At 34.7% G+C, this 14,528-nt stretch overlaps 1 non-coding gene across 1 annotated transcript; it reads right to left on the bottom strand.

Moving 5' to 3' along the window:
* Positions 1–9,895: 9,895 nt before the first annotated feature.
* Positions 9,896–10,001, bottom strand: LOC132302091 (small nucleolar RNA R71). The gene has a single exon (XR_009480730.1). It is a non-coding gene; the product is annotated as a small nucleolar RNA R71 (small nucleolar RNA).
* Between the last annotated feature and the right edge of the window lie 4,527 nt (positions 10,002–14,528).

The following is a 14,528-nucleotide window of genomic DNA, read 5'->3' as shown; positions in this document are numbered from 1 at the left end:
ATGACGCAGTCCTTAAAAGGAAGTTGTCAATCCAAAGGAAGCAGTTTCAGAAACCATTCCCGAGCACTCGAGATGACACCAAGTGATGAGAAGCCGAACTCGGAAAAGTAAATTCAACAGAAAAAAATTTATCCGTAAAATTTGAGAAAAAGGAAAGGAAGAAAAATGACCGGGTCATTACATAGACACGTAGGCTTATCTCTTGTGTGTTGGCACTATTTAATTGGTTCTTAAAATTTTATATTCCAAGTTAGCAAGTCAAGTGTATCAAGCTTGAAACTGTGTTGTTTTTCAAAAGGGTAGCATTGTCTTTTGATTTTTCCGGTATCGGAATCTATTCTAATGGGGTAAAATGCAACAAAAACAGGTTGTTTTTGTAGTTTCGGGAGTTTCTTGCAATACCTCAATAATTCAGAGGGGTTTATTACATTTTACCCTATATTATATAAACATATATCATTGCCAAATACGAAAAAAAAAAAAAAACCTTAATTGAGTTGAAAGAAATCATGGCTGAACTTATTTACCCACAAAAATAAAAAGTAAAAATAATAAAATTAAACCATGGTTGAACTTACTGCATATATATATATAGATATATATATATATTAAAAAATCCATGGCTGAGTCTCTCAAATGAACTTAAAAGTAGAGGGCTAGGTGTTTGGGAATTTTACTTGAGTAAAAAAGCGTCAGATTTGTCTTTACAACAACTAATGGGGTAATTTAGGAACAATAAAGGATAAAAATTGCTTCCATCAACAATTACAAATGTTGACTACACTGACCGGCTATAAACGGAGTGGTACTAAATGTTATCAGGGTATGTGATTATGTAAAATCCTTAAACGTTACCAAAATACCCTTTTTCTCTCATTTTAGGGCGACAAAACTTGCTAGGGGTTGCAGCATGTAAGGGGAGTTTGTAGCATGAAAGAGGGTCAAACCTCCTCTCCAACACCTCCGGCAAGAGCTCCAAGCTGGAACCCTACCCCCAGTAAACCTACATATAGTAGTTTCTTTGATGAATCCCAATCTTCTTTTAAAAACTTGCAATATCGTCATGAATGTCGTGGTGCAAAAGTTTCATATTGGCGTTCATCTATTATTGGATACGTAATGGGAAGGAAGCCTTACTATCCATACTTTAAATCTTTTGTGGAGAAGTACTGGTCCAAAGACTTCACATTAGTTTACCTTAAGGACGGCTTTTTCATGGTGCGATTTAAGAACGATGTTGATGTCCGGAAAGTTTTGTCTAGGATCCACACTTTTGAAGGAAGACCAATCATCTTGAAAAAATGGTGCAAGAACGTCAATTTCCAAAAGGAAGTTCTTGAAACTGTACCGATGTGGCTTCGTGTTTACAATCTGCCTGTTCACTGTCGTAATAAGATTTATGTGTCTAAAGTTTGTTCATCCTTTTTAAGGCCTATCTATATGGATGACCTTGACACTACAAGAGACAAAGGGCTGTTTGTCAGAGTTATGGTAGAGGTTCAAGTTAAGAAATCTTTACCCGAAGCAATGATGGTTGACATATATGGCACTGATTGTGATTTATCTTTTGAATATGAATGGAAACCAGTGGTTTGCAAACTCTGTAGTAGAGTAGATCACATAGAAGACAACTATCCAAAAAAAGTGTTACAGTCCAAACCTAGAAAAAACTTTGGATAGGTAGGTGGTTAAACAAAAGAGAAATGCAGTCGAAGGTGAGATTGTAGACAAGATTACTTATAATATACCTGTAAGAGATCTGTAAACAAACAATACTATTGTTACGAAGAACTCTTTTGCCTTGTTAGAAGATAATGAAGCTGTGGCCCAGGAGTTGGAAAATGTTACTAGTCCTGTTATGGAGGAGGTTAATGTTATCTCGCAATAGCAACTTGTTGAATCCAAAGTTGTCTCTCCAAGTATCTCAAGTCAGGAAATTGAGATTATACCTGAGGTTGTCCTTCAGCAACAGGTACAAGAGGTGGATGGTGTTGATATGGAGAATGAGGATTCTTCTGTGGTGCCAAATAGTGTGTATGATGAAGATTTGTAAGAGGATGCAGATAGCAGAGATATTGGTACTACTTAGCTGTCCTTGTGGAAACTAGGGTTAAGGAAGGTAAATCTCTTAGAATACAAAAGAAAATTTGTCCTCGTTAGACTTGGGTAGTTAATTACAGGTCTAATCATTTGGGAAAGATTTGGGTTGGATGGAATAGATCCATTTTTTATGTTATTTTACTGCATGAAGATGTATAATCCATGCTGTTACAGGTTAAGCATTTGCAATCTAGTTTAATTGTTTATTTTACTGCTGTTTATGCTGCTAATAGAGTTGGGGAAATAAGGGAGTTGTGGAAGGATTTAAAGGAGCAAGTTGCTATAATTGATGGTCCTTGGATAGCTTTGGGAGATTGGAACATTGTTCGATTTAACTCTGAGAAAAAAGGAGGTTTGAGAATTCCTCAAAGCAGATTGGATGAATTTAATAGTGTTATCTATGATCTAAAGATGGATGATATCCCTATTAATAATGGGGATTGGTCTTGGTGCAATAAACAAAATCTGAGTTCAAGAATCAATGCCAAGCTTGACAGAGTACTGACTAATGACTTGTTGCTGCAGCAGTATTCTGATACAAAGGCTTACTTTACTCCTGCCTCATTATCAGATCACTATGGAATGGGCATTAATTGGTATTTCAACTATTCAGAAGGGCCAAAACCTTTCAAATTCTTGAAAATACGGTGCATGCAAGAAGAGTTGAAGAACATTTTAGAAAAGGCTTGGGAGTCCATAGGGGTAGGGGCTGGTAATCCATTCCATGTCCTACAACAGAAACTTAGGGCTATAAAGAATACAGTTGAAGAATGGAATAAGAATTTTGGAAGTGTTTCAGATCAAGTCAAAAGAACAAGGGATAGCTTATACAAAATTCAAATGGAGATGCTGTTGCAGCCTGTTACTCATGATAGTATAAACATAGAAAGGGAAGCCTCTGGTCATCTGCAGCATGTTCTTAATCTTGAAGAGATTATGTGGGCTCAGAAATCAAGAATTAAATAGATTAAAGAGGGGGACAGATGTACAACCTTTTTCTATAATATTGTTAAACAACGTAGAGGGAAAAATGCTATTACTCATCTAAAGAATGTGAATAGGGATGTCTCCTCTGATCCTAATGTTATTAAAGAGTGGTTGATTCAGTTTTACAATGATCTTTACAAACACAGAGGGGGTATTTTACAAGATTCTAATCCAGCTAGGAAGAGCTTAAATCATGAGGAATGTTGTATGCTAGATAGTGTTATTTTTGTTGAGGAAATCAAGGGAGTGATAATGGGATTCCATCATGACAAAGCTCCAGGACCAGATGACTTCCCAGCTAAATTTTTTCAGAAGTATTGGAGTGTGGTTGGGGCAGATGTGATTAAGGCTGTGTTATTCTTTTTTAACACTAGTCAATTCCCTCAAGGTATCAATTCTACATTCCTTGCTTTAATCCCCAAATTGAATCATGCTGATAAAATCTCAAATTACAAACCTATTGCTTTATGCAATTTGGTCTACAAGGTCATTGCCAAGATTTTAGCCAATAGATTGAGTGATGTTTTACCTAATTTGGTTGGCTCTGAGCAGGTTGCTTTCATTAAGAATAGGAGATTACATAATAATATTCTTTTGGTTTCAGACCTGGTAAAGGATTTTGGAAAGAAATTTGGTGATTCAAATATGGCTTTAAAAGTTGATTTGAAGAAGGCTTATGACTCTGTTAATTGGAGTTTAATTTTAAGCAGGCTGAAGGCTCATGGGTTCAGTGATCAATGGATAAAACGTATTACAGCTTATATCTTTTTTTCAAAATTCTCTGTTTTGTGCAATGGTGTGCCTACAGGTTATTTTTTAGCTTCTAGAGGGATTCTCCAAGGCTGCCCTTTATCTCCCTATTATTTGCTTTAGTTACTGAATATTTCAGTACTTTAATGACTGAGTACATTGATAGTAGGAGGATTAAACTTTGCAAATTAGTAGTTAATACAGGTCTGAAGATTTCTCATGTATTTTATGCAGATGACCTTCTGTTGGTGGTTAAGGCTGATATCTCAACATCAAAAGCAATAGCAGAATTGTTCAGAAAATTCAAAGATGCATCTGGTTTACAGGTTAGTCAAGAGAAAAGCTTTGTCATTTTTTCTAAATCAGTTAGATGCAAGAGAAAACTGGCTGCTATTCTTCAATTTCAAACTGAAAATTTCTCTTTCAAATACCTTGGTTTACCTCTGTCAAATCACAAGTTAAGGCAGGAGATTTCAGTAGCTTGTTGGACAAAGTTAATGCCAGATTAGCTCATTGGAATACTATAACTTGTCTTTGGCTGGTAGAGTGGAATTGATTAAATCAGTTATGTATTCCTACTTGCATCACGGGTTATTTGGTTTTAAAGTTCCCTGGGGATTAAAAATCAGCTGAAGAAGAAGTTTAAACATTTTCTTTGGAATGGCAAACAAGACTTGAAGAAAATTTCTCAAGTAAAATAGAGCTCTATTACTGTCCCTGTGGATGAAGGGGGTTTTAACATCAGAAAAATCAAAGACATTGATTTTGCTGCAAAAATCACTTTGTGGTGGGATTTTCTGCAGAAAAAGGACAAGCTTTAGATTCAATGGCTTCAAGCTATTTATTTAAACAGGTCTTCTTTTTGGAATATGATTGCAAGGGTTGGTGACTCACCAATTTAGAAGCAAATTGTTGAAGCTAGACAGACTTTATTGGATAATATGGACTTCAAGGTTGGGAATGGTTTATCTTTCAAATTGTTAACTGATCCTTGGTGTGATAATCAAACTTTGATTGAAAGATTTGGTGCTACTATGTTCAGGTAAATTAATAGAGCAGAGACAGTGGATGTCTTTATTGCAGATGGAATTTGGTGTATACCTTTACATTATGCTATTGAGGTTCGAACTGCTATTCACAGAATTGCTTTGAGGATTGGTACTGATACTATTTCTTAGAGGCATGGGGTTTTTTCATTAAAATCTGTATGGAATATTTGTAGAGCTAAAAAACAAAAAGTTAATTGGAGCAAACTCTGTTGGAAAGGCTGTCGACCATGGGTTTCAGTGGGAGTCAGTATCATTTTGCATAACAAGAATTTATCACTGGTTAATCTTCAGAAGAGAGGATTATCCTAACAGCTATCTGCTACAACTGCTTTGAGTATCAAGACACTAATAATCACCTTTTCTGTAATTATGTGTATGCCAAAGCTATTTGGAGTAAGCTGTTCATTTTGATTAACCTGCAGTGGCCGAGGGTCAGCTCTCTTAGTGAGATTGTGGAATGGTTTGTGGTGCAAACTAGCATACATAATACTAAGTCCAAGATTTTGTGTGCTCTGTTCGCTGCTACTATATGGAAGATTTGGTTAATGAGAAACTCAGCCCTCCACAATGGTTACAAAGATGAGGCTGAGTATGTTGTTCAATCCATCATTTGGGATGTGCTTGCGTATCTCAATTTTAGTTTACACGATTTGTTAACTATTTTTTTATTATAATGTTTTTGATGTTGTTTGGTGTCTACTGGAAATGGGCTTATTCTAACTCATGTTTTGTAAAAGAAGGTATGCCTTCTTAAAATTATTGTAATGTACATTCTTATTTATAAAATCTCCATATTCAGGATAAAAACTTTAGGGGAGTTTAGTATTATTTATTAAACAAGGAGTGAGGTCAGTGTCATTTGACTGAAGAAGTCAATTTAATTTATCCAAAAAGGAAAAAAATCATCTATGATCCTTCATTTTCCTTTCATTAAAATATTCCGACTTTGCCTCTCTTTAATACACTCCTTTCAGTTCATCTCTCTATTTACAAATTAATGATGGATGAGTTAAGCATCTCCTCAACTTTATCTTCTTCAATTGTGTTAATGTCCCCAAAACACCCATAACCCTTCAGGAATGCCTTCAATTCATAGTTCAAAGCTGACCAGATCATGAACGGTGGGTTTTTGACATATTTTGGCGAACTTGCAACGATAATTTTGGCAGTATCTTCTTGGCATAGGAAGATGGTCATTTTCAAGGGACTAAAGACGTAGTAGTAGTTCCTGAACACACCAACAGATCAGACAACCAATATTATTTGTCCCGTACATGGACGGTACTGATGCCAATACCGATACTGAATGGTTCTACCTGACATCCTTGTTAGGCGTTAAATGTTATACATTTTAGCCTTTTTACTTACATGTTTTATTCTCTTAATAATAGTTTATTTGTGATTTTACATTATTTTATTATTTTTATTTATTTCAGGGCTTTATTTGTAAAATCAGTCAAGACCAGTAATTCTGATCTTTAAAAGATGACATTCCGTAGGACCGAGTAATGCTGAAGATCCAAATCTAATTATACTTAGAAAATAGCCCAAAAGAAGCAACAAGTTGATGAGAATGGAAAGAATAAGAAAAGGAAAAATCTTTCTCCAAAAAGGAAACTTTCGCCAAAGTTGGTAACTTGAACCAGTTTTGGTAATCTGGCTGTATCTCTCTCCTCGAGTGTCGAAACAGCTAAATTCCTTTTTTGGTTGAAAGGAAATTCGAAGAGCTACAGTTTTGTATTTCACGAGGATTCCATAAAACAACTATTTACCTTGTCAAAATTGGGCTGGAAGTCTGTACGAATTTTAAAGTGCTTATTTGACAGAATTTTTATGTATGTCTTCTATATAAAAAATGGAACTTTAGGACTGATATTTTATTATTTAAAGGGAGTCCTTTATAGCATTGAAACATCATCATACAGAGGAGCTAGAGGTTGAGATCAGAAAAAAAGCATTCAGAAGCAAGAAAGGATCAATCCACGGCGGTGAAGATGTTTTCCTCAACCATAAAGAATTTCATTCCAGTCATGCTTGGTTAAATGCTTTGCTAGGGTTGTGATGTAACCCTAGCTTAGCACACTGGTTTGATTGTATTTATTTATTGGATTACAACTTTTATCATGCATGATTGTGCAATCTATAGGATTTTTAATTGATTTTTCAATAAGAATCGATTTTAGAGCTTTAATTCAATTACAAATATTTTTCTATCTTATCTTAGATATTTTAATCTTGTGATTGAAAACAACTCATTCACTTTTTGTAGTTGTGAATGAGATTATTACTGATGAGTGCTGAATATTTGCATATTCGAGCCCCTAAATATACGTATGTTAAGGCCTAAAGTGATACTCCTATCCATAGTTAGACTGATTTATGTTCAATGTGTGTTTATAGGTACTTTCCTAAAGAGATTGTTAAAACCAGGACTTTATGATGATATCGAAGCTTACAGAGTCGTTACCGGTCATCCAGAGCAAACCGAGAGCTTAAATGGTGAAGTTTGAAGAAATTCAAACCCCAGAGCTCAAGCCCAAGTGTTAAGGCTCGAGCCTTGCAACAAATAAAAGAAGAAAAGTCAACAAGGCATTGAGGCTCGAGCCTTGCAACAAAGAAAAGAAGAAAAGTCAACAGGGCATTGAAGCTCGAGCCTTGTACCTTGGTGCTCGAGCCTTAATAAAGGGTGCTCGAGCCTTACCTAAAGGTGCTTGAGCCTTGTCCCTCAAACTTAAGCATGAGGCGTCGGAAGTTGAAAAGTTAATTTTAATTGAAGGACCATGCTCCCAGGTCTCGTGCCTAACCTCAAGGATCAAGCACTATTACTTAAGGCTCGAGCCTTGAGTACCTAAAGCTCGAGCCTGGTACCTAGTGCTCGAGCCTATGAAGCTTAGATCGAGCAATGTTAAAAGATTTCAATCCCAAAAATATTCTAAGTATTGAAGAAAAAGACGCTTTAAAAAATAGTTGAAGAAAATTGGCTAAGTGTCAAAGTGAAGATCGAGCACCATTTATTGAAGCTCGAGCATGAATGCAGAGAAGCTCGAGCCTTGTTCCTAAAGCTCGAGGTTGAAACTTAAGGCTTGAACCTGACTTCTTAAAGCTCGAGCTTTCCATGGCAGATTAGATTTCAAGTTACGGGATTATTCCGTTTTGAGGCGTGTCTCACTACAGATGGGCCAGAAGACCTAAAAGCCCACTAGATCCTTATTTTCTTCTATAAAAGAAGGCGTAAGCCTTGATAGAAGAGGTCCAAAATTTCAAGTCCTTTTTACGGTGTTATTCAGAAGGCTGGTAGTGTGGTGGCTTTTAGGGTTTCTATAACCTTAGAATGTGAAGATCCTGAGAAGAGAAGTGTCGTCCGTAACAATGGAGATGACTCCAACACAGATGATATCTAGCATCATCATGCATAGCTAATTCCTCTCTTGGGGCACTGATGTAACCCAATCTAGTATTATGGTCTGATTGTTCTTAACTCTGAGATATTTTAATGTATATTATGTTTTGATTATATGACTATGAGCGATTGAGACAACTCAATCGGAGTTATTGTTTTAAATAGATTACAAATTGTTATTACTTTGTCTTAGATATAACTGTTTGTTTTCTATTTTCAACCTATCTTACTGTACTGTATTTGGCGGAGCCCTGCCGGACATAAGAATAGAGGTCATATAATGGTGTTCAAACGTTTTTACAAAAGAATGTTTTCATAGTCTATGCAAAGGAAAGATGGATTATTTGTAAAGTAGTTGAGTAGGTAGGTGGATAGTCTATGTTAACCGTAGATAGGTTATATTTAACTGAATTTTGTAAAACACCTTTCTTTAAAACTTGAATTGAACGAATGTTATTGAGTTCAATTCATTTAAACTATAATTTATTAAATCCCTAGAGTTGAAACAATTAACCATAGTATGATAATTATGGTGAAGTCAAAGCCCTAAGATTCCTCTCTCTGATCACTCTAGTTTCATTTCAGTATTAATTTTATTTCAGTAGTTTATAATCATGACAACAAATCTAACAATTCAACCAGTTACCTGTAAACCAATAAGAATTAATTAAAGGTTGAACATAAACTCTCATCTCCCTGTGGGTTCGACACCTTCTTTTTAGTGCTATCCTACAAAGATTCGTACTATTGCGAGTGGTTTAATTAAATTTTAATCAGTACACAAACCGACACAACAATTTTTGGCGCTGTTGCCGGGGAGATTTTTTTTTAGTTTAGTTTTAAATTAGTTTATTTTGGTTTACTAGTCTTCAGACTTTCTGATATCTCAGCTTAATTCTTTTTCTTTTCAAGTACAAGTTAGCAGTGAAGATAAAGACGCTTAAGGGATAAAAAGCTTTGGTTTATTAAACCTTCTGTGAGTTTTTACTATTTTTTGTTATTGGAATATTTTATTTTTGTTGCTATTAGGATTAGTGGAACCAGTGCATGTTAACTCTCCATAATCGGACAACACCTTTAGTGCATGATCCAGAAATATAGAGAACTCTTAAACAACTAAGAAAGTTTAAAAGACATTTGAATTCCATAGGAAGTTCCTCAAATAATATGGCTGATCAACGTGATGCACAAGGTAATAATGGTAATGGTAATGGTAACGGATAACGGGTTCCATTTGTTCCTCCTCCATAACCACAATTAAGGGATCATTTTATTCTTACCATATACACTTCCCCTTCGTGCTTTGTTTTTCCGGATGCTGATGCAACCCATTTTGAGATCAAGCCTGCTATGATCTAAATGCTTCCTACCTTCCATGGGTTTGTAACAGAGGATCCTTGTAAGCACTTAAATGTATTTTTGGAATTGTGTTCGATTACCAAGTTGAACACTCATACCAACGATTCATTCATAATGCATCTTTTCCAATTCTCTCTCAAAGATAAAGCAAGAACTTGGTTGCAGTCCCTTTTAACAAATTCTATAGCTACATGGGACATGTTGCAACAGGAGTTCTTGAAGAAATACTACACTGTGGGTAAAACCACACAAATGAGAAGAGAAATCATGGCATTTTCCCAAATCCCGGGAGAACAGCTTCATGATGCATGGGAAAGATATAATGATTTTCTAAGAAAGTGTCCACACCGTGATATTGCTCAATGGTACATAATACATATTTTCTATGATAATCTTATAGATTCTTATAGAAACTTGGTATATACATCCAGTAATGGAGCTTTAAGAGTCCGGCTGACGCTTGGGAACTATTTAAGGCCCTAAGTGAAAACTCAGTGCAACATCCTTCTTCCTCTAGGTCTAGGTTTTCACCTGGAATGTATAAGGTTGAAAGACTTTATAAGGCAGATAAATCTAGTGAGTTAGCCGCTCAAATAGAAGCCTTGAACCATAAGTTCGATTAAATCTTATCAATTGGCTTTACTCCTGTTGCTAATCCACAAACTGCCTTACCCAAGGAAGTTTGTTCAGTCTGTGTTAATCCTAACCATTTTGCTGACACTTGCCTTATACTGGGACAATCATCGGAGATCCTACAGGAGCAAGTGAATGCTGCATTCTTTAGACCAGCTTATAATCCATATTCTTTTACATATAATCCTGGCTGGAGAGATCATCCCAATCTATCATGGCGTAATCAAAATCAAGGATCCACTGTTCCTCAATCACAAGGCAGTATCAAAATTTATCTAATCCTATGCCACAAAATAATTCTTTCCACCAATCTGGTATTTACCATCCACCTCAGTTTAGGAATCAACCCACTCAAGCTCCTAATCTTCCACCTCCTCTTAGAAATTCTGCTTTTGAGGATCAAGTATTCAATGCTCTTGTTGATCTTAAAGCCAATACCCAACTTCTTAAGTCTTATTCTCAAGCCATAGCAAAGTTAGAGGCATAAGTTGGGCAAATAGCGAGTACTCTATCTCTAAGGGAGGATGGAAAGCTGCCTAGTCAGCCAATAGCTGTGATACCCCTCGATTCTAGATCTACGGGTGATCAAGTCCGAGCACAGGTCCAAGGGATACCAAACAATTAATATTTAAACAAGCATAGAATACAAGAAGAATTTAAAGAATAAAGAATAAAGAATAAATAAGCTGAAAGAAACCTAAATAATAAATCCTCGAAATGCGAATAAAGCAATTCAATAAACCAAAACCTCCAATATTATTACAACTCGAGAATCCATCTAGTGGACCCCTAATAATATCTTAACTGAAATAACTGAATTGAAATAAAACATTAAGAATAGTCCTACGTAGAGTCAGAAGAGTAAATGACTGTCTCTGCTCGGCACAAACAATTTCTAAGATTGAAACTGACGAACACCTGAAAAATAATGATGGGTCAGGCCCATAAACAAATTCTAATCTACTACATCCCAAATAGAGATCCGATACACGTACACATCCTAATTAATTCAACAATAACTAAAAAGTCCATAGATAGATATACACACACTAAAGGAACCTCACTAGACTATAGAGTTGTCTCAACCTGAATAGTAGGCAACATGCAAAACGCACATGTAGTGGCCATGAGTACCTAGACCTACCAGGGTACACAACTACACCATATCTAGCTACACATCCCTGGCAATATACACACCATAACCACTGATCCTGAGACTTAAGCTCATATCATGACATATAATTATATATGTAAAATCTGTTCTATCCAACCATCAAAATAAACTATCCAATTATTATTTTAATAATATGTTATCCAACTATTCCATTGATTTGACATGAATAAGTAGGACTTAACACTATGGTTAATCCGTTCCCTTATTAAAAATAGTTAGGACTTAACTCTTAAGTTAATCCGTCCCTAATACGCCCCTATCCCATAATGGTGCGTTAATCCATATCATAACCAAATAAAGGTTTCCATATCCATATAAAGATGCATTATTATTGTTATTATTATTTTTATCAAATAGTCTAAGTAAACATGATATCTATCATATAAATATCACTTGCATTTGATTGAATAACAAACAGAAAAATAATAATTCTAAATATAGGCATTTAATTTATCCCATAAAAATAATAATTATTAGAATTATTATTTTTTATATAACTAATTCATTCCTAACACAGAAGCATATCAGTTTGTACTTGTTGTTTTTTTTTCCTTCTCGGGTAGCGTGTAGGCCTGATGGAAAGAAAGAGACTTCAATTTAAAAACAACAAAACTGATACATACCATCAATAGTATTGCTTCATTTTTTCAACTTAATGAGATTGACACATAATGAGATTGACATTTTCTTCTTTCCATAAAATATGTTAAAATATCTTTGGTCTTTTCTTGACTGGTGGTGAGCTCATTACAATTACGCAAGACATTTATTGCAAGTAAACTTTTTTAGCACTCAGAGTATACAGGGACCTACTTCCAAACTACAATAATGGATTAATTAGCCAGGTGAGAATTGAACATGACACGTTGGTTTTGTCAGCATGAGCAGTTAACAAAACTAATGCTAATGCTTCCTTCCTCGTTCGGCGTGTTCCATCAATGGTTATATTATCACAAAAATTGTTTAATGCAAACACAACATCTACCTTAATACATATACACAAAATATATCATGTAAAAGTATGCTTAAATATATATATATATGCAAGCCACCAAATAGTTTGGGCTTAAAAAAATAATTAAACATAATTATTAAAACACCTAACATATTAAAACAGATTAAAAAATTCAATTTATTAAAATATAAAAATTCATCACAAACCCATTATTAAAACACATGAACTTTAATTTCTAAATTAATTCATGTAATTAAATCAAATTAATTTATTTAAAAAAAATTAGAATTAATCTAGCATGCATAGGGTATGAATCAAAGGAGAAGAAACGAATAAAAACCCTAAACTCCTTATTCCTCTTTCTCTTCCTTCTTCTTCTTTCTTTCTCTCTCTAAAATATATTACGTGATATATTTTTGGCCCCCTTTTCCAACTCTATAATTATATATTTATAGACTAAATAATAACCCTACTCTTTTTCCCAATCCAAGTCAAACTAATAAAATAATAATAATAATAATAATAATCATAATAAAATTTAAATACTAAAAAGGTAACTAAAAATATATGTTACGTATAATCTATGTATATTCCTTTTTATATATAATATATAAATATACATCAGATTATTACTAAAGGACTTTTCTTATATATATATATATATATATATACATTTATTTATTTATTATATATACATATACAACTATCCATGGGTAATTATCTATACCAATTAAACCCCCCTTATCCAAGTAGTTCATGGGACTCAATTGATTGGTCCATTACTACTATCCATATCGAATTCCTTAAAAATATAAAAATAACAAAACAAAAATAAAACAATTAAATTCCTAAATAAATACACATCATCACATACAATTTAATTTAAACAAAGAAGTCGAATATACGTTTTAGCACACAATTTAATTTAAATAAATAAGTCAATTAACACATTTAAACAAATAATTAAATCAATTAAATAAGTAAACAATTAGCCAAGAAATCAAATAAATAATTAAAATGCAATTAAAACAATTAAAATAATACCGAGACTATCCTTTTGAAATTAGGGGTATTATATTCTTCCGCCCTAACAAAAGGAATTCCGTCCTCGGAATTCGCCCTTACCTTCTTCCATAATATTTGGAAACTGTGAGCGAATGACATCCTCTCGTTCCTAAGTAGACTCAGTCTCATTATGGTGACTCCACTCGACACATACTAACGATATGACCTTATTACAAAGAACATGATCCTTACGGTCAATAATGCGATACGGTGGCTCCATATATGTTGCATCTGGTTGCAACTCAATCTCACCTACATTTATATACTGATAACGATCCTCATCTCGCAAAAATTTCCACAACATGGAAACATGAAAAACATTGTGGACTTGATGTAAGTGGTCCGGAAGTGCCAACCGATAAGCTACAGCTCCAATCCGATCAGTAATCATGAAAGAACCAACAAAACGCGGTGATAACTTCCCTTTTTTCCTAAAGCGCATTACTCCCTTCATGGGGACACTTTGAGTAGAATCTAATCTCCAACCTGAAACTCCAATGCACAAGTACGATAATTTGCATAACTCTTCTGCCTACTATGGATAGTGCGCATATGATTCTTAATAAGAGCGATCTTTTCAGAGGTGTCCTTAATAAACTCAAGACCCAAAAATCTGCTCTCGCCAACCTCCATCCAACAAACAGAAGATCGACATGGTCGGCCATATAATGCATCAAATGGTGCCATACCAATAGTTTTTTGAAAACTATTGTTATATGCGAACTCCACAAGTGACAAATACTCCTCTCAGTGGCCCTTAAAGTCAAGGACACAAGAACGAAGCATATCCTCCATTATCTGATTAACCCTCTCAGTCTGTCCATCAATCTGAGGATAATAAGTAGTCCTAAGATGTAACTCTGTACCCAAAGCCTGTTAAAAACTCTTCCAAAACCTTGATACAAAGCTAGAATCCCTATTTAATATAATAGATAACGGAATGCCATGCAACTTCACAATCTCTGTAATGTAAAGTCTCGCCAACTGTTCCGAAGTGTAATCAGTGCGAATAGGCAAGAAATTAGCTGATTTGGTAAACTTATCAACGATGACCCA

This window comes from Cornus florida, unplaced genomic scaffold, assembly GCF_030987335.1.
Source record: "Cornus florida cultivar Cherokee Brave unplaced genomic scaffold, ASM3098733v1 CherokeeBrave_3.0.0_Hap2_Chr03, whole genome shotgun sequence".
In the NCBI taxonomy this organism is placed as follows: domain Eukaryota; kingdom Viridiplantae; phylum Streptophyta; class Magnoliopsida; order Cornales; family Cornaceae; genus Cornus; species Cornus florida.
Note: the sequence above shows the minus strand (reverse complement) of the source record. Positions and strands in the feature narration are given on the sequence as shown.